Genomic DNA, 26,007 nt, shown 5'->3' with positions numbered 1-26,007 from the left:
TGTCCTCTTTCACTACAGTACATCCATAAACCTTCTCTTTGGTCTTCCTTTCGGCCTTCTGCCTGGCAGCTCTAACCTCAGCATTTTTTTACTGATATATTCATTCTCCCTCCTCTGAACATGTCCAAACCATGTCAACTTGGCCTCTCTAACTTTGTCTCCAAAACCTCTCACATGTGCTGTCACTCTGATGAACTCATTCCTGATCTTATCTATCCTCATTACTCCCAAAGAGAACCTCAACATCTTCAGTTCTACCAGAAAAACTCCGGAGACAGATTAACAATTAATTTGAATTTATTTAACAGTGATAAACAGCAATGCTTAAGGGTGTAATGATATAGTTCTTTGGCGTAGACCCCGTCCGTAGTTTGAATCCGGGGATCGTGGATTCATGCATTTCCTGCCTGAAGATGAAGGCAGGGGCGGAGCCTACCCCCCGGTCTATGGACGGAGCCAACCTGATGGTGGTGGTAGGGAGGGAGGGTGGGTTGTGAATCCTGACGTCGGTGTCTGTGAACGCAGAGACAGGTGAGCAAAGGATTTAAATACTCCCAGTATCAGAGGTGATTGGCCAGATCTTGTGAAATGGATGACGTGGCATTAGAGTTTTCCTGATAGAACTTGCGCTAAAGCTTACATTTCTACCAGAAAAACTCCGGAGACAGATTAACAATTAATTTGAATTTATTTAACAGTGATAAACAGCAATGCTTAAGGGTGTAATGATATAGTTCTTTGGCGTAGACCCCGTCCGTAGTTTGAATCCGGGGATCGTGGATTCATGCATTTCCTGCCTGAAGATGAAGGCAGGGGCGGAGCCTACCCCCAAAGATTTGATGGACACCCATCAGTTGGAATGTTTCTTGGAAGTTCCTAGAACATAGTGATATAAGGAGAATAGTCATTAACTGTCCGCCGATAGTGACCATAACGTCAACAGTAGAAGATAGCCGTGGAAGGCTGCCACGTCAGGTTTCAGGGCTGAGGCCGTGTAGGCCGGAAAATAAACACATTGGCTTGAGAGCAGAGAGGCCGCTTGGCCGGAAACTAAAGCCACGTTAGGCTTGAGAACAGAGAGGCCGCTTGGCCGGTAAATTAAGCCACACTAGGCTTCAGAGCAGAGAGGCCGCGTAGGCCAGAAGATAAAGCCACGTTAGGCTTGAGAGCTAAGAGGCCGCTTGACCTGAAAATAAAGCCTCGTTAGGCTTGATAGCGGAGAGACCGTGTAGGCCGAAAATTAAGCCACGTTAGGCTTGGGAGCAGAAAGGCCGCGAAGGCCGGAAATAAAGCCACTTAGGCTTGGAGCAGTAAGGCCGCTTGGCCTGAAAATAAAGCCACGTTAGGCTTGAGAGCTAAGGGGCCGCTTGGCCGAAAATAAAGCCTCATTAGGCTTGATAGCTGAGAGGCCGTGTAGGCCGAAAATAATGCCACGTTAGGCTTGGGAGCAGAGAGGCCGCGCAGGCCCGAAAATAAAGCCACGTTAGGCTTGAGAGCTAAGAGGCCGCTTGGCCGAAAATAAAGCCTCGTTAGGCTTGATAGCAGAGGGGCCGCGTAGGCCGCAGAAGGCAACGTTATACCAGAGTGAAAAATGGCCATAAATGATGTAAAGGCCATGATATAACATGTTTGAATATACCACCACCACCAGTAGTTTGCTTAAGACATACCTTGATTATGGCTTGCCATTATTTAATTGAAATGCATTGTATTATCCTGCATACTGTGAAATTGGGAGTGCTGCTCCTGATGAAGAGAGAAGATTGATTTATGCATGCTTTTGTATTCATTAAAAAGTAGAAAGAAGATTAGAGGGAACAAACAAATCTGACTGATGACAATAAAAGATTGCACGGTGTCTGCATCACATCTTGTGCTTCCCCGGTCTTGTACTCTTATTTGAAGTTCTGTCATGTTGTCCATGTCTGTAGACTTGTAGTTCATTGGTCCTGTTGTAGATGGTTTCCCAGGTATATCTTGATATGATGTTTACCCACATGTATATGTACAGTCCTTGTGTTTCAGTTGTCCTTTGTCGAGTATTATTTGCTGTCATGCATTTTGAGTCCTGTATTCTGGTCTTCGTTCCTGTTCTGCTTTGTGCACTTTGGGTTTTAAGAAATAAACCATTGCATTTGGATCCGTTGCCTTATCTTACCTGCTTCGCCATGACACACAGATGGTTATAAAAATCGTGGTTAACGATGTAAATTAAGACCCCCCAAAAACTGATAAGTGCTATCAGTAGGGTTGTACAGATGATAGATGGATATACTTCCGAGAGAGATTTAATGAAGATCCTCCTCCACACTGGTATTCCAGAAATGATCGAAGTCCGCACCATTCATGACCGCAGACATGAATTGTGACAACCCACGTGCACGCGGCATGTAGGCATGGCACAACACTACCAAAAGCTTACTCCTTGTGCATTTAGCAATTATGCATGTTCAGATCGTTGCAGCAGTTTATATTGCAATTCGAGTCCCTGGACGTCGATAAAGAGTCCTGACGGTAATACAGGCATCTGGAAATGAAGCACTTATAGAACTGCGTGTCCATTAGAGTCAATTGTAAAAACATGTATATCGTTTTAAAATAGCTTGCCTTATGTATGCGGCCACACTGTTATACGGTTTAAATCCTTGCAGGCAGTGTATTATAGTCATATGGAAAGGTGATACGCGTTTTGCTATTTGCTTGAAGATGCAGAGTAAGTGGATTGTACTCATCTTATTCCAGACAAAGTTCCTTGTAAAGTTATCTAGATTCATAACCTTAAGCCCGGGATTAACTGCATGATTTCTGTGATTGTGCTCTTTGTCAGTGGTACAGTGTCATACAACGGGAGAGGCTCAAAGACGGACGTCTTCCCAGTCTTGTGTCCAAGATAGCTTCCAATAGTTTCCAGAAATTCAGCATGATCACTGCACAGTGTGTTTGCTGCTGCATCTTGTAGAAGTGCAAAAATCCTGTGGTGTATTCCGGGCTTAAAACAAAACATAGAATGAAATTAGAACCAAGTTATGAAACGAAATTCGTTTTAAAGTAAATAAAACTTATGACATGTTATTTCAGGCGCATTCCATTTGTCCTGTCATATTGGACTTCATTAAAACAGCCTGTGATGATTAAAATTAAATAGTTAATACACATAGATAATCGAACAACGATAGACACGAACATTACACCACTCAAACAAGTATAAAACGGACATTATTTCCTTTGGGTTCCATGTTAAAACAAGAATGAATTGGTGTTTATAGCCTGTAGTTATAGCTGGTGCACCGCCATTTCCAGCGACCCATCTGTTGCCAACGTTCAACGGCACTTTAAATTGGAATTATGTACTTTGAATTTTAAAGCTAACAGTCACACTACATTTTCTACAGTGTCCAGACATCCGCTGTAGCCTACCCATGCACTTGCACTGGGTTCCTGCGTCGCAAGCAACACACAGTGTGCTTATAAATGGTTTAAACTGATGCAACCACATCTCCGTCTCCATGTCACTCTGTAACATGGTCCTTGCCAACTTTCGGTTGTAAAAGTATGCAATCAGCCAATCCAGTATAATGAAAAACAGAGCTTACCTTAGGAGACGGTAATCCAGATAAATAAACATAGGATGTTCAACACAACCGAGCTTCGATGAGAAGTTGACCGAAATCTGGAATAAAGTCTCATTTGAGAAGTACAGTATAAGGTGAAGCGGTCATGTACTTTATGCATGAAATTTCATTGAAATATCTGAGAATGAGGAAGTTATAAGCAAAAACATGTGATAAGCAGCATTTTGGTCACACACATTCCATATACATCCATATAACTTTTCATCTGATTTCTAATATGAAAAATATCATAACTTTCTCAATCCCCAACGGATTTTTACTATCCTGGTATCTTTGTAAATGGGAATGTCTGCTTAGTGATAGACTTTGAGCTTTGGGGTTTTTGAAAATTTTGTCATCATACCTACTTTAATAACTGAAGATCTTAAAGCACAAAGCTTTAGATAAAACATAAATGCTGTAACCCGTGCTCGATAAAATTGACAATATGCATTACTGTTGCCATTCGACCACACACACTAATGATTTGATTAGCAACAAATATGTGAGCTACGCTATCTGACGTAAGATTTAAAATACGTAAAATAGCGTATTCCCGTATCCTTATTAAAGTCTGTAATTAGGGTCAGGTGGGTGAATATCTATGATTAATATTTGCCGTTGATCGGAACAGTTTGGCATGAATAACTGTTAGGCATTATGCAACATGCATTGTTATAGAGTAGCAAGTAAATACATCGTACCTTAAATTAGTTGATTTAAGGGAAATACTGAAAAGGAAACACCAATTTTCGCGAGCAACAGCCGATCATCCGAGTCAATCGATGTCTTTGCTTTCTAAGATACCCGCTAACTGTTCGGAACAAATAATAAGTGGAGCATTTCGTATAGTAGATGTAGGACAAAGATCCTGTAATTAGGGAGATGTCAACCTTCAGCATTCTCCGAAACCCGCTGCGGCACTGCCAGCGTGCAGGTGCAGCGCTTCACCAATCAGTGATGATTAGTGACATCTGCTGCGGGCGTTCAAAGTGTGCGACAGTTAATAATGTTATGTTTACACTTTACGAATCAACCAAATGTACTTGCACTGTTCATAAAAGAAACAGCATATCGTTTCCTTCCCTGTGCAGCGTTACGCACTTTTAAGGAAACTTGCAGACTTCCCTGTTTAAAGTCTGTGGCTTTCTATGAGAGCTCCACACGATGATGATGCTGGAGAAACGAAACGTGTAACGTTACCGCGACTTCGGAAAGGATGAGTAGTAGATGAGAAAGAGCAGCCAGATGTTGCTGGATGAAAGGATCCTAGGAAAACAGTTCAAATGCCCGATAGAATCACTCGATATTTAAATCGGCGTGTTACGGGTAACAAAGGCTTTAGTGCCGTGTATGCACTGGACATCGCGCGTGTGAATCCTGACGTCGGTGTCTGTGAACGCAGAGACACGTGAGCAAAGGATTTAAATACTCCCAGTGATTGGCCAGATCTTGTGAAATGGATGACGTGGCATTAGAGTTTTCCTGATAGAACTTGCGCTAAAGCTTACATTTCTGCTACCTCTAACTTTTCCTCCTGTCTTTTCTTTAGTGCAACTGTCTCCAACATGGCTGGTCTCACTACTGTCCTATACACCTTTCCTTTCATTTTTGCTGGTACTCTTTTATCACACAACAAACCTGACACTTTTCTCCACCCATTCCAACCTGCCTGCACACGGCTCTTTACCTCTTTTCCACACTCCCCCTCGCTCTGGACTGTTGACCCTCAGTGCTTAAAATCCTGCACCTTCTTTGCCTCTTCTTCCTGTAACCTCACTGTTCCACTTGGATCCCTCTCATTCACACACATGTATTCTGTCTTGCTGCAACTAATCTTCATTCCTCTTCTCTCCAGAGCAACCCTCCACCTCTCTAGACTTTCCTCCACCTTCTCCCTGCTCTCACTACATATCACAATGTCATTTGCAAACATCGTAGTCCATGGAGCTTCGTGTCTCGTCTCATCTGTCAGCCTGTCCATCACCACCCTTACGAAAAAGAAGTTTATTCAAGTGTGCTTAAAGTATACTTCTTTTAAACTTAAAATAAGAAAGTATACTTTCAGTTTACTTTTTATGTACTTTTCTAAAATGTACTTAAGGTCTTTCTCAGAAATATACTTAAATTGTAATAAAGTATACTTGACCTATACTGACAGAAATGTCTAAGTATATTTGGCCTATACTTGTTTACTGACATATACTTATATAGTATAAAGTAATGAATGAATGAATAGCCCTGGTGAAAAATAAATATACTTTATTGTATTTCAAGTATATTTAACTTTGCAATATACATTACAAATATACTTAGAAAGAAATGTACTACTTTGAATATATTGAAAGTATGCTTACAACATATTTGCTTACAATTAAACTTTTAACATATTTCAAAATAATTATAATTTAGTATATTTTCTAAAATTATACTTTAAAAAAATATACTTGGAGATAAAGTTCTGTGCAATTTTTAAAGTATAATAATTTGAACTTATTTTAAAGTTTACTTTAGGTATACTTTATCTGTTAAAGTTATCATTATAATAATGCACTAACAGCATATTTATAAAATACATTATTTAGCATTCTTTAGAAACAGTATATTTTAAGTACATTTTGAAAGTATATGTAGTGTACAAATGTATATTATCTTTATGGAGAATCTTTAGTGTTAGTAAACTAGGTTATTAATTTACTGCTGCAGGTATACTTGCAAGTATTCTTTTACTATACTTTTAGTTAACTAGTACTCATACTGAAAGTGAACATGCAATTGTTCTGTTAGTGTACTCTTATTAAACTAGTAAGTTACTAATTGTGTGCTGCAGGTATACTTGCAAGTATTCTTTTACTATACTTTTAGTTAACTAGTAGTGTACTAGTCATACTGAAAGTGTACATGCAATTGTTCTGTTAGTGTACTCTTATTAAACTAGTAAGTTACGAATTGTGTGCTGCAGGTATACTTGCAAGTATTCTTTTACTATACTTTTAGTTAACTAGTACTCATACTGAAAGTGAACATGCAATTGTTCTGTTAGTGTACTCTTATTAAACTAGTAAGTTACTAATTGTGTGCTGCAGGTATACTTGCAAGTATTCTTTTACTATACTTTTAGTTAACTAGTAGTGTACTAGTCATACTGAAAGTGTACATGCAATTGTTCTGTTAGTGTACTCTTATTAAACTAGTAAGTTACGAATTGTGTGCTGCAGGTATACTTGCAAGTATTCTTTTACTATACTTTTAGTTAACTAGTAGTGTACTAGTCATACTTGAAGTGTACATACAATTGTTCCGCTAGTGCACTCTCAGCAAACCAGTAAGTCACCAATTGTGTGCTGCAGGTATACTTGCAAGTATTCGTTTACTATACTTTTAGTTAAATAGTAGTGTACTAGTCATACTGAAAGTGTACATGCAATTGTTCTGTTAGTGTACTCTTATTAAACTAGTAAGTTACTAATTGTGTGCTGCAGGTATACTTGCATGTATTCTTTTACTATACTACTTTACTACTTTAAGTGAACTTAACATCATACTATAAATATATATACATTGCACTTAAAGTACAATATGTTCCTGTGTATTAATTTTTATACTTGACATATACCTTTTAATTGTACTTTCAATTTGAAGCTAAATCTTTCGTATGCTATCAGTGAGCTAATCAAACAAAAATAATAAATAAAAAAATGCCAAATATTGGATCATTTTGGATCTTTGGGACGGCACTGCATCACATACAGGAATGCTACTGTAATGGAAATCATAACATGGGCTCCAGAAAACATTGTCAGTGGACACAATCCACTGTGCCATTCGCCGTTGCCAGCTAAAACTCTATAGGTCAAAAAAGAAGCCATATCTATACATGATCCAGAAGGACAGGCATTTTCCCTGGGCAAGGGTCATTTAAAATGGACTTTGGCAAAGTGGAAAACTGTTCTGTGGTCCAACGAATCAAAATCTGAAGTTCTTTTTGGAAAACTGGGACGCCATTTCATCCGGACTAAAGAGGACAATGACAATCCAAGTTGTCATTAGCGCTCAGTTCAGAAGCCTGCATCTCTGATGGTTTGGGGTTGCATGAGTGCGTGTGGCATGGGCAGCTTACACATCTGGAAAGGCACCATCAATGCTGAAAGGTTTATCCAAGTTCTATAACCACATATGCTCCCATTCAGACGTTGTCTCTTTCGGGGAAGACCTTGCATTTTCCAACATGACAATGCCAGACCACATACTGCATTAATTACAACATCAAGACTGCGTAGAAGAAGTATCTGAGTACTGAAATGGCCAGCCTGCAGTCCAGATCTTTCACCCATAGAAAAGATTTGGTGCATCATAAAGAGGAAGATGCGACAAAGAAGACCTAAGACAGTGGAGCAACTAGAAGCCTGTATTAGAGAAGAATGGGACACCATTCCTATTCCTAAACATTGGTCCTCCTCCAGCTGTTCCTTATATGTACATTTAACTTTTCCGGCCTCTTATTGCTACCTGTCCCAACTTTTTTGGAATGTGTAGCTCTCATAAAATCCAAATTGAGCCAATGTTTGGCATGACATTTCAAAATGTCTCACTTTCAACATTTGATATGTTATCTATATTTTATTGTGAATAAAATATAAGTTTATGAGATTTATAAATTATTCCATTCCTTTTTTATTCAAAATTTCTACAGTGTCCCAACTTTTTCTGATTTGAGGTTGTATATGTATCTATATATATGGCTGAATCCCCTGAAAATTAACTTTCGTTCTGGACTCCATTTCCCACAATCCCTCATACCTGGACTGATTACTCTGCCACCTGAAGCTCATTGGACAGCCTATATAAACTCTCTGGAAACATTCAGTTAGTGCAAAGTCTTGATTTGTACTGGCTGTCATTGCTGAGCGGTTTGCCTGCCTGACATTGCTGTTGTTTGACTTTGCCTGTTGGAATATGAGTGTTTAATAAAAACCTGCAGATGTATTCTCAGTGTCAAAGTGCTTTGTTACACATGCAGCATACAATAAGTAACCTACTAGTTTACTAAGAGTACACTAACAGACAACTTGCATGTACACTTTCAGTATATGACTAGTAAACTACTAGTTAACTAAAAATAAATTAAAAGAACACTTGGAAGTATACCTGCAGCACAAAATTAGTAACCTACTAGTTTACTAAGAGTACACTAACAGAACACTTGCATGTACACTTGAAGTATATGACTAGTAAACTACTAGTTAACTAAAAATAAATTAAAAGAACACTTGGAAGTATACCTGCAGCACAAAATTAGTAACCTACTAGTTTACTAAGAGTACACTAACAGAACATTCGCATGTACACTTGAAGTATAAGTCTAGAAAACTACTAGTATACTAATGAGTTGACTTGCAGTACAAATGAAGAACTAATTGTGCACTAGTTGTACACTTAAAGTTGACTACTCTTACACTTATAGTACACTTAGAAGTATACTTTTATATACTAAAAGTGGGCCAATTTAGTCCCAAGCGGTATTCAAGCAGTACACTTACAAGTATACTACTAGAACATAAATGTTAGTACACTTACTACATAAAGTATACTTAAAACTTTACTCCAACATTACTTAAGTATACTTAATAAAATGAACTTGAAGTATACTTCTTTTTCGTAAGGGCAGCGCAAACAAGAAGGGGCTCAAAGCCGATCCTTGATGCAGTCCCACCTTCACCGTGAACTCTTGTTGTTACACCTACCGTACACCTTGGGCTCAACTTCTCGATGAATTCGGTTGAATGCTGGTAAGCCTTTTGAAAAGTCATGTAATAATGCAGTTTATATGCAACACAAGCATTTTTGCTCATTTATTTTTATAATTCTACATTCACATCATGTCAAATATATTTCTATCACTTGAGAAAAACACTGTTCGAATTATATACCTGGTGTGAACCACTTTCGAACGGCCCTTGAAACCTATCGAGGATGTAAACATCGAGGGAAAGCTGGGTTGAAGTGTTTATGGATATTTTGCATGTGATTGACTACTGAGGTCCATTTGGCATAATGATTAATCGCGACTAATCGTTTGCAGAATAAAAGTTTTTGTTTACATCATAGATGTCTGTGTACTATGTATAATAATTGTGTATATATAAATACACATACATGCATGTATAATTTAAAAAATACAAATTATACATTAAATATATATAATATAAATTAAATAATAATATAAAAAAGTATATACACATGTAAATACTTCTTAAATATCTACATGTGTGTGAATTTATTTATACATAATTATAAAACACACTACACACACATATATGATGATGAAAAAAAAGTTGATGAAAATGTAACTACCTGCAAACTACCTGAAATAAGTAATATATTTACTAAGCAATTCAATAGAATGATTCATCATAGAAACAACATTTGATGGACTGATCAAACTAACCCGGTGAGTCTGCACGCATATCGCCACAGAGTATGACTTCACCATTCTGGATCAGGCAGTTGAATGCCTCCTCTTGCCACTTATTCCACGTAAGGATTATGGCAGGTTCAAGGTATGTTCTGGCATGCCGTCTGAATGCGTCATAAGTATGTGTTGTGAGCTTTAGTATTTCAAACATATGTAAACAGATTTTCAAAACGTGAAGTCATAACAGTCATTAGCTGCCACAATGAAAACATCTTTCTATGGAGGATGGACAAAAGCCGATAACTGGTTGACTACTCCACTGCCTGTAGAATTTGCAATGAGGACAGCATTGCGTAACAAATGAAGGTCCCTCCCTCGTCTGTGTTGTTGTACCTTGCAAACGCTCGTGAATACAGGGCAGATTTCAAATAGGCTTAAGAGGCACTCTTCAAACACCATATACTTGGCATTCTCATATGATGACGATGAAGGCGTGCTGAAATTATAAAATATAAAAAATTAACAAATAGCTAATTAGTGAGTCATAAATTCAACCTGAAAACTCACTAAAGCCACTGTGTGGGCATGCATAATAAACAGACAGACTTACAGGGTAACACTAAACTAGACAACACCAACTTGAATAAACTAACTAGACTTGATGTGACTTGATTTAACTTTATACAAAGACTCACATGGAAACAAACACTCCAGATAAACAGACGATTAAGCACAGGACAGCAAACACGAGGGCATTAAATAGGGGAGCAAATCAAGAGGGGAACAGAGGGCTATTTCATAAAACTCATTTGGAAAAGCGAGGATTAAAGTTACAAACCTGACTTGAATTAACCTAACAAATGAGGCGAGGCTTGAGCGGTTTCAAAAAAGGTAAATGAAGTTGCAATCCAACTAATATGATCCAGATTTCCCTAGTCAAGATAATTGCGCGGGCACGCTGTTCTTGAGCATCCCTAGAGGTCGAGCGTGGATCAAATCGATCAAAGTTAAAGAGAAAGCGGTAATTTGTGATAAAAATGTATGAAGAATTTACTAATGACTGAAAATTATAATACTGCTGCAATTAACAAACCCATTAAATAGCTGGAAAGACCTTATTGATTAAATCCTTTCATGCAGCAACTAAATTAAAATCTATTGTCATATTTTAAAACGATCACATGAAAGCTTGAAACAACGTAAGAATTGATGGCCTAGTGGTCAGTGCTCTTACGAGCGCATTCAGTGATCCGGGGTCAATGCTCATGTGGTTCTATTTTGCTTTCACTTTTTCTATATTTTTTATATACTGTACTTTTTAAATATAACACAGATCTTAACCTTTAAAAGACAATATGTAGGTTACTAAGTAACCTATGTAATAAATATTTAGCAGATGAATGATTTTAATACATTTAACTTTAAATGTAACTTAAATGTACTTTTTTTAAATGGGGGTACATTTCAAAAGCAGAAACTTGAGTGGAGAATAAAGTAACAGGTGAAAAAACATAAATATATTGTTCATAAGAAGTGTAGTTGATTTAATCATAATCATAGAAGTGTCTTATCTCATAATGTTAGCTGCCAAAGATGTTGACTGGTAATGAGCACTGGCATCTATCAGCAGCACGGCTTTACTCCTGCATGGCAGGCTTGTGCAGAATTCAGAATTGAATTGAGAATGACTCCTAAATTCCAATTCAATTCTTGAATTTGAATTGAATTTGAATTTATGTCAAAAACAGGATCTAGAATTACAATTTGAATTTGAATTAAAGGAAGCAGAATTGCAATTCAATAGAAATTCAAAGAAATTCTTATACATATTATACAGGAAGTGAAGTGTTAAAAATGAAGCTTTCAGTATATGTCATATATGATTGCATTACATATTCTATAACTATATTCGTTTGTACAGATGATATTAACAGGAAATGTTTTCCCCCAGCAATTAATTTTAAAAACTCTAGTCACATAACAAATAATTAAGTTTGATTTTTTGCAATTGTAATTTTATGGAACACGATGTAACATCTTGACTTCATTTCCCAGAACGCTTTAATTTTACCAAGTATTTAAAATGGTTGCCAAACAATTTTCCAAAGTAACTTTCCTAACACTGAATGTATAGCCGTTTCTCAATGTCAAGGAAGGATCCTCGGAAGCTAGAATTTCGAGGATGCTACGTCATCGACGTCCGTCGAAGGACTGTTCCAATGTCGAGGATCCTCGAAATTTCAGCCAAGGACTGAGTCCTTCGTTCGAGAAATATCCCATATACAGAAAAGGATGCATATTTGTATCCTTCGCTCTCTTCACGAGCTGAAATCACCCCCAATCCTATGCGCGCAGCACTGAAAGCACACCTTTCAATCACGCAATGACGTAATGACGTGCACTTGTTACCCTGTTCCATTTATCGTGTTCTCCGAATGCTTAAAAGGAGCCTCGCCTAGCCTCTGAAGGAAGTGACTTGTAAGGACTAGTCCTGCCAAGGAAGTATCCTTGACATTGAGAAACGGCTTATGTGAGATTCTTTCTGTTGTGTGACTTTGGAATTTCTTTGAATTGCCATGAATTTAATTCCACTTCCTCTCATTCCAATTCAAATTCAACTTCCTGTAGGGCGGAGTCAATTCAATTCAAATTCCAATTCATGAATTGAATGGAGGCCAATTCTGAAATTCTGAATTGTGCACAAGCCTGCTGCATGGGGTCACTGAGAGCATGGTGGGTGAACAGCATCTGCATTTCTGAATTTACAGTAGTACAAGGAATGATTGTGTAAAATAATATATGTTGACATTATTACATGACATGTTACTCAAAACATTTTTGATGACAAATTATGTGTGCTTTATAGAGTCACAAGTCATCATGTTAAACCCTGGGAGGATGAGAGATTTTAAACCACTGGTTTATTATTACACTGTTAAAAATAAGCTGTAGTTATGCAGCTGTTTGCCAGTAACTTATGTAGATTTAAATGTATGTTATTTACTGGCAACAGTTTGTTCAAAGTTAAATCAACATTAAATATTAAAAAGTCTATGATTTTACAGCATATAAGTATAAAATAACAGCCTCATGCAAAGCATTTTGGCAACCAGAAATCCTCATGAACCTTTTTCTGTTGTTTCCTTCATATTTTGGTTCCCAGAATGCTTTGCATGAGGCTGCTTTTTTATAGTTTTATTCTATAAATAAAAAGACTTGTTAATGTTTAATGTTCATTTAACTTTGAACAAACTGTTGCCGGTAAATAACATAGTTGAACACTTGTATCTTGTTCTGACAGCATTTGTTTAGGAGTTAAACATCATCCATGTTAGAAAATAACTCTGAAAGCAAGTTGTAATTTTAGGTTTCAAACAGAGATGGTGATAGAGAGGCAAAAGTGAAAGATTGCAGCAGGGGTTATTGTACCCATAATGCAACATGTTATTAAAAAAACAGGTGAAATGCAGGTAAAACATAAAGGTAAAACATAAATACGGAAAATTCCTTCATATTTACACAGTACTTTGTCCGTTTTTTACGGATTTTTTTAGAGTGTTCCAGCATCAACACATGTGATTTAGTAAACAAATCTTCTTTCTGACGTGACGTGTAAGTCAAATGGATATGAAGAGTTTGGTTCCAAAACGAAATAAATCCATTTTGACAAATTTCGGTAAAAACATGTTTTCTATACCAAGAAAGTGACGAGATGAAAACCACTATTTTCTGTTACAAACTTTTACATAGCATCTTTAGGTTATAACAACATTAAAAATTCAAATCCATAACTTGATTTTCAAAGATTTATTATAAAAACGGATTATTTTTTCCACAAAATGCAATAAATCCTTGACAAGTTTTTTTCAAAATGCTATAAATCTATTGAATCAATAGCCTATATAAATGTGCATTCATCTTTGCCATTTTATATTCATTTATTTGACTAGTGTTATACACTGATAAAAAAAATAAACATTAATGGCATTAGTCAAAACACTTACTTTGTCATATTAAGAACACTGTCATTGCTGCGGTTATACTTGACGTCATTGCTTAACATTTTTCACAGCGATCAGCTGTAAAATGTTTTGGTCCTGCTCGATTTTCGTTGACTTTGAGTAAAATTATGGAAATTTTTTCATAAGATCCGAGTGCCTCTCGCGTGAATTATTAGATGTTGATGGCTTACGTTTTCTTTCCCATTACAAAAACCATCAAAGGTTAATCAATGCCATTAAAGTAATATTTTGTTTTTGTTTATTTGTTGATCAAGAAGTACAAAGTAGATGAGGAAAACTAGGATTCTGTGTACTCAAAGCGCCGCCATTGTTTGTTTACATTGCGTGGAATTGTGGGCTGTAATTTGTGGAGCGGATGTATTGCATTCTGTGGAAAAGGAGGAGTGGCGTTTATTGCGTTTTGGAAAAAAAGGGAGACAAGATGACAGAATAACACAGCGGATATTTGATTTTGCGTAAAATTAAGAATTTACTTTTAAATACTGACCTGATATAATACTGATTCTGGCAGTAACTCATTTTTTTCAAAAATGGCATTTATTGCGTTTTGGAACCAAACTCTTCATATTTACCATAACATTTATCACATTAAATCTACAGTTTGTGTTTGTTTTAGATTCATTTGAAGTCACCACTATGGTGATTAGTGTTCCCTTTAGTTAGGCTTTTGTCCCTTGACCTTCCAGAACTAACTCTGCTCTTTTATCATTACAACAGTGTTCTTGCTTGTAGCAATTGCAACTTGTTTGTTGCTTGAGGAAGGAGAATTGTCTATGATGTCATCTAAGCTCGATTGTTTTTGCTGCCTAACATTTAAATATGAAATGAAAAAATAAGAATTAAGAACTGAAATGAGTAAGAGTGACACTCTATGCCATACATGGGCAATATAAGGCCCGGGGCCGGATCCGGCCGCAAAGTGCTTCAATCCGGCCCCCGCGATGCACTCACAATTTGTATGAAACTGTCATGGTTGCAGTGTTTCCCATACATTGATTTATCTGTGGCGGGCCGCAAAGAGCTGGTTGGATTAAACAAAGAGTTACTGGGTCGTGGGTCATTACTGGGTCCTGTTTGGTCACTATTTTATAGACAACAGAACAGATAACATGTAAAATACCATTCGGTTGTGTTAAAATGCAATATAATGTGACAGACGAAAGAGTAAAACACGACCGAATGACGTCACATATATGCTAATTGGCGTGTGACGTCATCACCGCCACAGTCTCTCAAAATCCTGTGGGAAACACTGCCTGGTGGTTAATACAAAATAAAATAAAAAAGAAATAATAATAATAAATTATCTTCTCATGTCTTGTGTGTTCGTATGGTGTGTGTGTTATGATTGTTTGCACGTGGGCATATCGCTGTAGTATGAATGACAGTTGAACAATATGCAGGGTAGAAAATGAATCCTTGAAAGTAAATCCAGTTATTCTAATGTTAGCCTAGGTCAGACAGGCCTAGCAAAAATAAAAGTCACTGTGGCCCTCAGGCTAAAACTGTTGCCCACCCCTGCTCTATGCTGATCTATAAACACAGTTCAGTTTTTGAATAAACGGAAATGTTTGTAAACATAACGGGAAAAGAACCGGTAATTTTCTGCCAATACATTATCCGTTTTTTACGGATTATTGTTTTAGAGTGTACTGTAAGTCTGAAGCCTACTTGTGTTGTGAACAATTATTGTCTGCAGGACACTAACAATTTTCTCAAGGGATCACAGGCAAAAAAAAGAGTTTTTAACTCATTACAACAAAATGCCAAGAGCATACCATCACATAATTATATTGTGTTCCTTCAGACATGCAGACACCATAAATAATTTTTTACATTTCAAGAAAAATGTAACAACTAGAGAAAGATACAAATACTGTAGATGTTTAAAATAATGTGCATTTTTATGCACACCAAGCATTTCATCAATACATTGCAATATGGATTTAGATACTATCTTAAATTTAGATACAAATTTTACTGCTGTGGCTATTATCCTTATATTGGGGTAGTTAAGATTATCATTTATATTCAACATTTGATAGGCCTATAACATACCATATTATGAAACACATGTCTATATTTTATTAAGTATTATTGTAACAAAATTTATCCAATTTAATATATAAGTTCATTTTCTTTAATTGTTAGATTAATAGTGGTTAATAAAGTCAAATAAAATGTCAAAGAGTCAACTGTAATATCATTGCATTTACAGTTCAGTGTTAGTGGAAGTCTAGTTAAGTAACAGTTGAGGCTTAGCCTGACAGTTAGCCTGCCCCAGACCAGGCTAGTTTCCAAGCATAAGTTTCGTAACCGGGGTTGAACTAGTTCAAGTTTGTTTTATGAAACGAAATCCACTGGCAATAAGCCAGATTTAACAATTAATCGAGTTTTATGAAACAGCCCTCAGGTGACATGAATTAAACAACAACAAGGTGATTAACAAAAAGACAAGGGGGCGGGGTCAGGAAAAAAGACAAGAGCTGTGTCTGAAACCGCTCCCTATCCACTATAGACCGTTTCAGCAGTAACAACATAAACAAGCAGCTGCACGTAGCTTCCAGTAAACTCCGCTAAGAATAAATAACAACAAAGTTCTTTAAACGTAGTTTATTTATATAACAAGCAAAAAAACAAAACATAGATTACCTAGGAAACCAAAACATTTGTTATTTTTGACGAGGCATCTGTTCAAGAGATCAGTTTAGCAACTAGTTAGAGCATTAAAAAAAACGAAACCGGAAGTAAGGTTCGGATCCAGACGTGTATCACGTGCTTCCAATGAAACCGTATATAGTGCACTATATCAGGTGTCGGCCACTTTGTAGTGATGTCCGAAACCTGATGCTGCGTCCGAAACCGCCTACTTCATACTATATTGTACGCGAAAAGCAGTAGGCGTCGAGGCGAGTAGTATGTCCGAATACGTAGTATTCAAAAAACAGTATGCGAAAAGTACCCGGATGACCTACTACTTCCGTTTAGATTTTGCAGTGTGCATACGATGGACACTTCACTATCCCATGATGCCCCGGGAGAGGAGTTATCTAATGAAGAAGAAGAGGCATGCGGCTGTTTTCGCGCTGTAATGACATGACGTGATGACGACGTATTTCACGTGATGTAGCAACATGGCGGATGTAGTACGTCCGAATCTCATTCATACTACCAGGATTCATACTATACAGTACCTACTGTTTTAACGGCAATTAAGTAGGTACTTCATCTCATTCAGTACCTACTATACAGTATGTGGTTTCAGACGCAGCCTGAGTGAATAACTTCATTCCCTACATTCATTCACTACTTTTTACCCACAATGCACTCTGATTTTGAGGGTACATTCGATGTACAGTACACTTGGTCACTCAGATTTCCCATGATGCAACAGGAGACGAACGCATAAGTGGAATCAGCTGAAGGATACTGACAGTAAACCCCAACAATTTACGTTTATACACTTTTGTTAGTTATTGTTGTCAGTTATTTTCTACTTTTTGAAAATAAACAAATAAAAATAACTGCGACATCTTTTATTTAAAATCTAATACACATTTTTATGAAATAATACATAAACAACAGTAAATAAATATGATAAGCAGTTGTTTTGTTCTCTTCATTATCAACTAATACAATAAACATGATAAATGTGACAAACAATAAGAAAGTAAACTTTACCATTTCACAGTACAACCAATACCACATATGACGAACCTCTGCGATAGCTCTCTGATGCATGGTATTTACGTCAGTGTCCGAAATTGCTCACTTATTTTCCTTTGCTTCTTCCCCAAATAGTTGACTCAACTGCCATATCTTGTATAGGGAATAGTGAACGAGGAAGCGGTTTCAGACACAGCTAATGTTCACTCAAAAAAACGTTGGGTTGTTTTGAATGGCGAAGGCGGTTGGCAAAAGCTGGACTGTGAATGGACAGGAGAGTGTGGAGGGAAGTGACGGATCAGGAAGTGATCTAGGAAGTATGGAAGTAGGTGGCGTGGTGTATGAAAAATGGGAGATAACTAAAAATAACAAACGGAAAAAAAAGAAAAAAGAAAACGGATGAAAGTGACTCAGAAAGGCGATTGATTACAGGGGGGGAAATGACGAGAGGAGTATGTGGTATTTGCTAAGCTTTTGGATGAAAGAGACTCATTTGGAGGTATAAATCCAAAACAGTTAACAAAATCGTTAAATAAAGATATTGGAGAAATAAAGAGTGCAAAGATATTAAGAAATGGTGCCCTGTTGATTGTTTGTAAAGATGACAGACAGCAAGCAAAAGCAATCAAAGTGAACATAATAAATGGGAAGAAAGTAGAATCCCAGCTAGAAATAAAAAGTTCCAAGAACGTTCCCTGAAAGCTCCCGAACGCCCCCAAAAACACTCCGCCAACGCCAAAAGCGGCCAGTTTTTTTTAAGTTCTAGGAACGTTTCTGTTGTCTGAACGTTAGAGTAATGTTACATTTTACCATTTTTAAACGTTATGACAATGTCATGTTTTAATGTTCACACAATGTTTAAAACAACAGCTGTTTATTATATTGACTTGTTTGATTGTTATGTAAATGATAGAGAAACACTGCATCCCACTATTCTAGAAAACACTATTTCTGAATGTTCAGCAAATACACTGCTGTAGAAAACTCAATTTACTTCCTAGGTTTAGATGTTGATGTTTTGTTTCATTTTAAGTCACCCTTATTGTGATTCGTGTTTGTTTTAGTTGGCCTCTTGACACTTGACTTTTTGCCTACTAGTTTTTTCCTGGTTGTGTTAACTTTGTGGTAATGCACCACATTTGTTATGAAAAGTTATTAGTGTATTTCTGTGGTTGTTGGTACATAATGGTAAACATCATCACCTAAGTCATTTACTAATCAAAAGTTTATTTTCTGCCAATAATGTATATTAGATCCAACTCTTTCACAGCAGTTTGTCATTAAGGAGTTATAGAAACTTTGGACAAAAAATATCTGCTGTATAGTTGGGATGCCCAAACATCAAGAATCAGACTATGAATCTCAACCATGGTGACAATTAAAATTGTTTAAAAAATCCTTATTTATCCATGCTGCAGTGCATGCTGGGAGTCCTGAATGAGGTTTGTAATTTGTTAATACTCAGCATGCATTGCAGCATGAAGTTTATCATTTAATTGACACCATGATTGAGATTCATAGTCTGATTCTTGATGTTTGTGCGTCCCAGTTATACGGCGGATGTTTTTTGTCCAGGGTTTCTGGAACTCCTTAATGACAAACTGCTGTGAAAGCACTGGATCTCATTTAGATTTTTGACAGAAAATAAAGTTTTGATTAGTAAATGAATTAGGTGATGATCTTTACCATTATGTACCAACAACCGCAGAATAACACTATTAACTTGTCATGTTCATAACAAATGTGGTTCATTTACACAACTTTATCACTACCAGGAATAAACTATCTAGCAAATTGTCAAGTGTCATGAGTCGAACTAAAACTAACACTATTCACAATAAGGGTGACTTAAAATGAAACAAACATCAACATCTAAACCTAGTAAGTGAATTGAGTTTTCTACAGCAATGTATTTGCTGCATACAGAAATAATGTTTTATAAAATAATAAAATGCAATGTTTCTCTATCATTTATATAACAATTAAACAAGTCAATATAATAAACAGCTGTTGTTTTAAACATTGTTTGAACATTAAAACATGACATTGTCATAACGTTTAAAAATGGTAAAATGTAACATTACTCTAACGTTCAGACAACAGAAACGTTCCTAGAACTTGAAGGAGACTGGCCGCTTTTGGCGTTGGCAGGGTGTTTTTGGGAACATTCGGGAGCTTTCGGGGAACGTTCTTGGAACTTTTTATTTCTAGCTGGGATGTTCTTTGGCATTCAAGAAATCACAAAAGGAGTTATTACCCACGTAGCAATTTTGTTCCGGCCCAGCTCCGGCCCACACAACCAGTCCTCCTCGGCCCAGACACAACGAAGAACGACGGCCCCACACCGGCCCAGCCCCGGACCACAGACAACAGCCCACAACTGGGCCAGAACAGGCCCTACAAACAAGCCTACGATGGCCCTTGCATGGGCAGCCCTCAATTAGCCCCCAGGAAATCCTCATACAGCAAAATCCCCAGAGTTAAATGAACACTGCTGAATGTAAATATTGTTCCAATCTTACAGAGTGTTAAAAAGTAACACTGAAGCCCCAGCTAGAAATTAAAAGTTCTAAGAACGTTCTCTGAAAGTTCCCAATGTTCCCAAAAACATTCTGCCAACGTTAAAAGTGACTCGTTTTTTTTAAGTTCTAAGAACGTTTCTGTGTTGTCTGAATGTTAGAGGAATGTTACATTTTACCATTTTTAAACGTTATGACAATGTCATGTTTTAATGTTCACACAATGTTTAAAACAACAAGTGTTTATTATATTGACTTGTTTGACTGTTATGTAAATGATAGAGAAACATTGCATTTTATTATTTTAGAAAACATTATTTCTAAATGTTCAGTAAATGTATTGCTGTAGAAAACACAATTCACTCATTAGCTTTAGATGTTGATGTTTTGTTTCATTTTAAGTCACCCTTATTGTGATTATGTGATAATGGTAAAGATCATCACCTAATTAATTTACTAATCAAAAGTTGAGGCTAAGAATATAGGTTTAAATCAAATACAGTACAGCAGTATATTATCAATATCCTTAATTCCTCTCTGGTTATTTCCCTTGCCAAATGTTGACCTCAATATACAACAGGAAATATGGAAAACCTCAACAAATTCCAGTGTGGTATGTAGTGCAGAATTATTTTGAGATAAATTTCCAAGGTTTAGTCATTTTATTACTAAAAGTTACTAATCATATTTCTGTGTATGCTATGGAACTATTGCCGATATTAATGGCCCTGCAGTGGATAGAGGAGAAAGGAATAAATAACGCAGTCATTGCATCAGATAGTTACTCTGCACTGGAAAGCATAAGATCTGGCAGATCTTCTTATAGGATGGATATAATCAATGAAATATTTAATAAGTTATAGAATTTAAAGATTATAGGCATATCAGTTCAATTCATTTGGGTTCCTGCTCATGTTGGCGTAGAAGGGAATGAGAAAGTGGATAAAATGGCTTAAGAAACTTTGAAATTAAAACAAGTAGATCTACAAGTTCCATTAAGTAAAGCCGAAGCTAAAGTACACATCCGGAATTGCAAATCAGTATGGCAGGAATATTGGGATGACACTGAAAAAGGTAGATATTTATATAATATACAAAAACAAGTTGGTGCTTGGAGGAAGGAAAGCAGGAATCGAAAGAAAGGGAATATAATAACTTGTTTGAGAATAGGTCACACAGGACTTAAATAATACTTTATTTAAAAATAGTAAACACCCAACTGGGGAATGCAAAGATTGTCAACAAGAAACTGTTGAACATGTTCTGCTTCACTGTAGGAAATATAATAAAGAAAGATGTCAGTTTATTCAGTCATTAAAGAATGTTGATCAACAAGACTTTTCTATAGCAGGTATTCTAGGGGAAGGGAAAATATATGACTACATCATTAAATTTATAAGAGAAAAAAGTTAAGCAAAAGAATTTAGATTTTTTTTGTTCTTTTTCTTTTTTAATTAATTCACGTATCTCATAAGCATGTATCTTGTTTCACACTCCAGTCCAATTAGTGGCGGTAATGCACCTACTAGTTGGTTTGCCAACCGCCAATAAACACCAAAGAAGAAGAAGACGAAGTCTGATGTCGGTCGTTATTGAATGTAATGTTCTTTCTGTCTGTATCGTTCTGGATTGTTTTGTACCTGCCTGTTTCTGGATATACTTTTATGTTATTAAAATACTGCACATGGATCCTCTGCCTTTGACTGCTTGCTTAAGCAACCTCATTACAGAACGACCGACCAACATGGATCCAGCAGAAATCTTGTTTTGTCTGCACCAAGAAGATTCTCCAATCAAAGAGTATGTGTCCTGACTGTGGTTTTATAGACTGCTGTGTTTTGGTTTCTCTGTGTTTTGTGTTTTTGTGTTGACAGTTTCACACGGGTGTCATCAGTGTCATCTTCTTCACCTGCGTCACACACCTGCAATTCATTTGATGGCCAATCGGTCTAGTATTTAATCCCTGTGTGTTTTTGGTTCATTGCAAGTTCGTCAGTGTATGTTCTCGCCATCTACTAGCGTTGCTAGTTTCTAGTCCTGTCTTGACGTGTGCTTGTGATTATTCTAGTCTGATCATTTAATTATTTCCCACCCTTTATCTGTGCCCTCTGCTGCCCAGTATTTATTTCTGAGACTCTGTGATTGCCGACGGCTCCTAGGACTGTTTGTCATCTGACTGTATTAAGGACTGCTATCACCTTCTGCCTGCTTTAAAGGTGACTGATTGAACGGGGTATTTATCCTTGTTCTGTGATGTGACATGTAGACAAAAAAAATTTGTTTGGGTCTGTAATGCCTTAGAAGCTACCTAAAAACCTCTCTCAGATAGCTCTATTAGGGTGGGAGATTTTAAACAAGTGGTTTTGCACCTATTTGGCTCCCCCTACTGGCTTAACTTGCAATCTCATTATTGATTGGCTGACTTTGCTGCCACTCAAAAGATGTAGCCAATTATTTTAAAGTGGAGGGGCAGGGAGATGCCTGTGATGTCATAAGCATTAGTTTTTCGGATTGGGCCGTTTTCTGGCTGACATTACTAAAAGAGGAATTTCTATGAGACTGAGATGTTTAGCATGTCTAGAACTTTTTGTATGTTTGTGAATGCGGGTAGACTACCATTATTCAATAAAGACAAGGTAAAAGTGGTTTATCATTCTCTGTCCCCTTTAAGGACTGCTATTATCATCTGCAGCAGCGGACGCTCACCGCGGCATTGCCGCTGTCCAGCAGGGCAGTCCTTCGCCTCTGGAGCTGTCCAGCTTCTCCTGTCAGCACCACTAACGCTCTCTCTCTCTCTGCCCGCCGCAGGATTTCCCCTCCTCATCTGTTCCGGGTGCCTGGTTGCCAGGCTGACTATGGATTTCCTTGTGTTGTTGTGGATTATTACCATCTTTGTAAGATACTCTCTCCCACCATTCGATTGTCTGGCCGGAGCCTGAACGCGTGTGGTTCTTCGCCCCAGTGCCTGTGTGTGCTCCCCGCCTCCAGCCGTCTGCCTCGGTGTGGTCTTTGTGCCCAGACGTGCTACACGCATTATTATTTAAATAAACTTTTCTGTTATCCGCACTGGGATCTTCTGTGTTCTTTGCCTGACAGAACGAACTTGCCACCATGGATCCCGCAGATGCAGATTCTGTTCGTTCGGCACTCGCTCAGCAGGGAGCCTGGCTGGGTCAACACACCGCTCAGCTCACCACTACAGCTCAGGAAGTGGAGGATTTATCTGCTCGTATGAACGAACTCTCTTCACGCCTCGATCGGACGCGTCACCCTCCCAATGCAGAGCCTCATGCTGCCAACCCTCCACCATATGATGGCGATCCCACATCTTATCGGGCGTTTCTGTCCCAGTGCTCGCTGGTGTTTGCCCTTCAGCCTCGCCGCTATGCGACTGAGTCGCCTATGTCATCACACTGCTGGTGGAAAGAGCCTTCAGTGGGGCACTGCTGTTTGGGACGCCCAGGATCAGTGTTGTCAGTCTTTTGAGGAATTCCGGGAGGAGATGATCAAGCTTTTTCGTGGGGATGCCGCTTCTGCCCGTCTGGCTCGCCTTGCTCGGGGAACGAGTTCGGTGACGGATTATTCGATCCAGTTTAAGACCTTGGCAGCGGCATGCAGTTGGAACGAAGCAGCACTCCGGACACAGTTTATTGATGGCCTATCTGACAGCATTCAAGATGAGATTGCTACCCACGACCTGCCCCACTCTCTTGACGGCATCATCGAGCTAGCGTTGAGGGTGGAGGCTTAAAGTGCTGGCTAAAGCTAAGCGGAAGTTTTCTAAGATTGTTATTCACGCCGGCACAAATGACACCAGACTCCGACAGTCGGAAATCACCAAAGATACTATAAAGAAGATGTGTGAAATTGCAAAAACAATGTCAGACAATGTAATATGCTCTGGTCCCCTCCCCGCCTACCGGGGAGATGAAACACATAGTAGATTAGTGTCTCTCAATGACTGGATGTCAAAGTGGTGCACTCAGCAAAATGTAGGGTTTATAGACAATTGGAAGCATTTCTGGAGGAGACCATTCCTCCTAACCCGAGATGGCCTTCATCCGACATCAGAAGGAAGTGCTATACTCACCAGAAATCTGATTAATAGTCTTAATTCTGATATAGTCTGACTATCCAGGGCCCAGGTCAGGAAACAGACGGATCAGCTTAACCGTCCGTCTGTTAGCTGGCATGATATGTCAAGATCACATATATCCCAGCACTTCGAGTCGATCTTACCAGAATATCAACACATTTCAACTGTATCTGTTCCCCGAACAAGCAAATACAGAGCACCGCTTGCCACATCATGTACAAATTTGATTAACATAAAATTAGAAAACAATACATTACCAGATGAACCTCGAATGTTAAAATTCGGCCTTCTTAACATTAGATCGCTTACCAATAAAGAACCTATTGTTAATTAAATAATTAATGACCAAAACTTAGATGCACTCTGTTTAACAGAAACCTGGCTTAAAGCAGATGACTACATTAGTTTAAACGAATCCACCCCACAAGACTATTATTATAAACACGAACCTCGATTAAAGGGGAGAGGGGGTGGTGTAGCTACAATATACAACAACATTTTTAAAGTTAACCAAAAATCTGAACTAAAATTTAATTCATTTGAACTAATGTTATTAAATATGGAAATAACTGATCGTAACAACAAACAGCTTTCTTTTGTCTTAGCTACAATCTATAGACCTCCGGGCCACCATGCAGATTTCCTTAAAGAAATAGCAAATTTCCTGTCTAAGCTTGTAGTCACTGTAGATAAAGCTCTTATCGTTGGTGATTTTAATATTCATGTGGATAAGTCAAAAGATGCATTAGGACGTGCGTTTATGGGTGTTCTAAATTCTCTCGGTATTAAACAAAACGTGTCAGGGCCCACGCATACTCGTAAGCACACATTAGACTTAATTCTGTCACTCGGACTCAATATTAATGACTTCGAAATATCACCTCAGAGTGATGCAGTTTCTGACCATTACCTTGTGTCATACACTGTCCCAGCTAGAAATAAAAAGTTCCAAGAACGCTCCCTGAAAGCTCCCGAATGCTCCCAAAAACACCCCGCCAACGCCAAAAGCGGCTAGTCTTTTTAAGTTCTAGGAACGTTTCTGTTGTCTGAACGTTAGAGTAATCCCAGCTAGAAATAAAAAGTTCTAAGAACGTTCCCTGAAAGTTCCCGAATGTTCCCAAAAACATTCTGCCAACGTTAAAAGCGGCTAGTTTTTTTTAAGTTCTAGGAACGTTTCTGTTGTCTGAACGTTAGAGTAATGTTACATTTTACCATTTTTAATTGTTATGACAATGTCATGTTTCAACGTTCACACAATGTCCAAAACAACAACTGCCCACTACATTGACCTGTTTAATTGTCATGCAAAGGACAGAGAAACATTGCATTTTATTATTTTATAAAACATTATTTCTGAATGTTCACTAAATATATTGCTGTAGAAAACTCAATTCACTTACTAGGTTTAGATGTTGATGTTTCATTTTAAGTCACCCTTATTGTGATTCGTGTTTGTTTTAGTTGGTCTCTTGACACTTGACTTTTTGCCTACTAGTTTTTTCCTGGTTGTGTTAACTTTGTGGTAATGCACCACATTTGCCATGAAAAGTTATCAGTGTATTTCTGTGGCTGTTGGTACACAATGGCAAAGATCATCACCCAGTTCACCCACCAATCAAAAGTCTATTCTCTGCCAATATTGTACATTAGATCCAACTCTTTCACAGCAGTCTGTCAC

At 37.7% G+C, this 26,007-nt stretch overlaps 1 long non-coding RNA gene across 1 annotated transcript; it reads right to left on the bottom strand.

Annotated features, from left to right (window-relative positions):
- Positions 1 to 279: 279 nt before the first annotated feature.
- Positions 280 to 5,026, bottom strand: LOC141351016 (uncharacterized). Its single transcript, XR_012359159.1, has 2 exons — positions 1,671 to 5,026; positions 280 to 876 (listed from the first exon to the last, which is right to left on the bottom strand). It is a non-coding gene; the product is annotated as an uncharacterized lncRNA (long non-coding RNA).
- Positions 5,027 to 26,007: the final 20,981 nt, after the last annotated feature.

The sequence above is a fragment of the Misgurnus anguillicaudatus genome, chromosome 19, assembly GCF_027580225.2.
Source record: "Misgurnus anguillicaudatus chromosome 19, ASM2758022v2, whole genome shotgun sequence".
Taxonomy (NCBI): Eukaryota; Metazoa; Chordata; class Actinopteri; order Cypriniformes; family Cobitidae; genus Misgurnus; species Misgurnus anguillicaudatus.
Note: the sequence above shows the minus strand (reverse complement) of the source record. Positions and strands in the feature narration are given on the sequence as shown.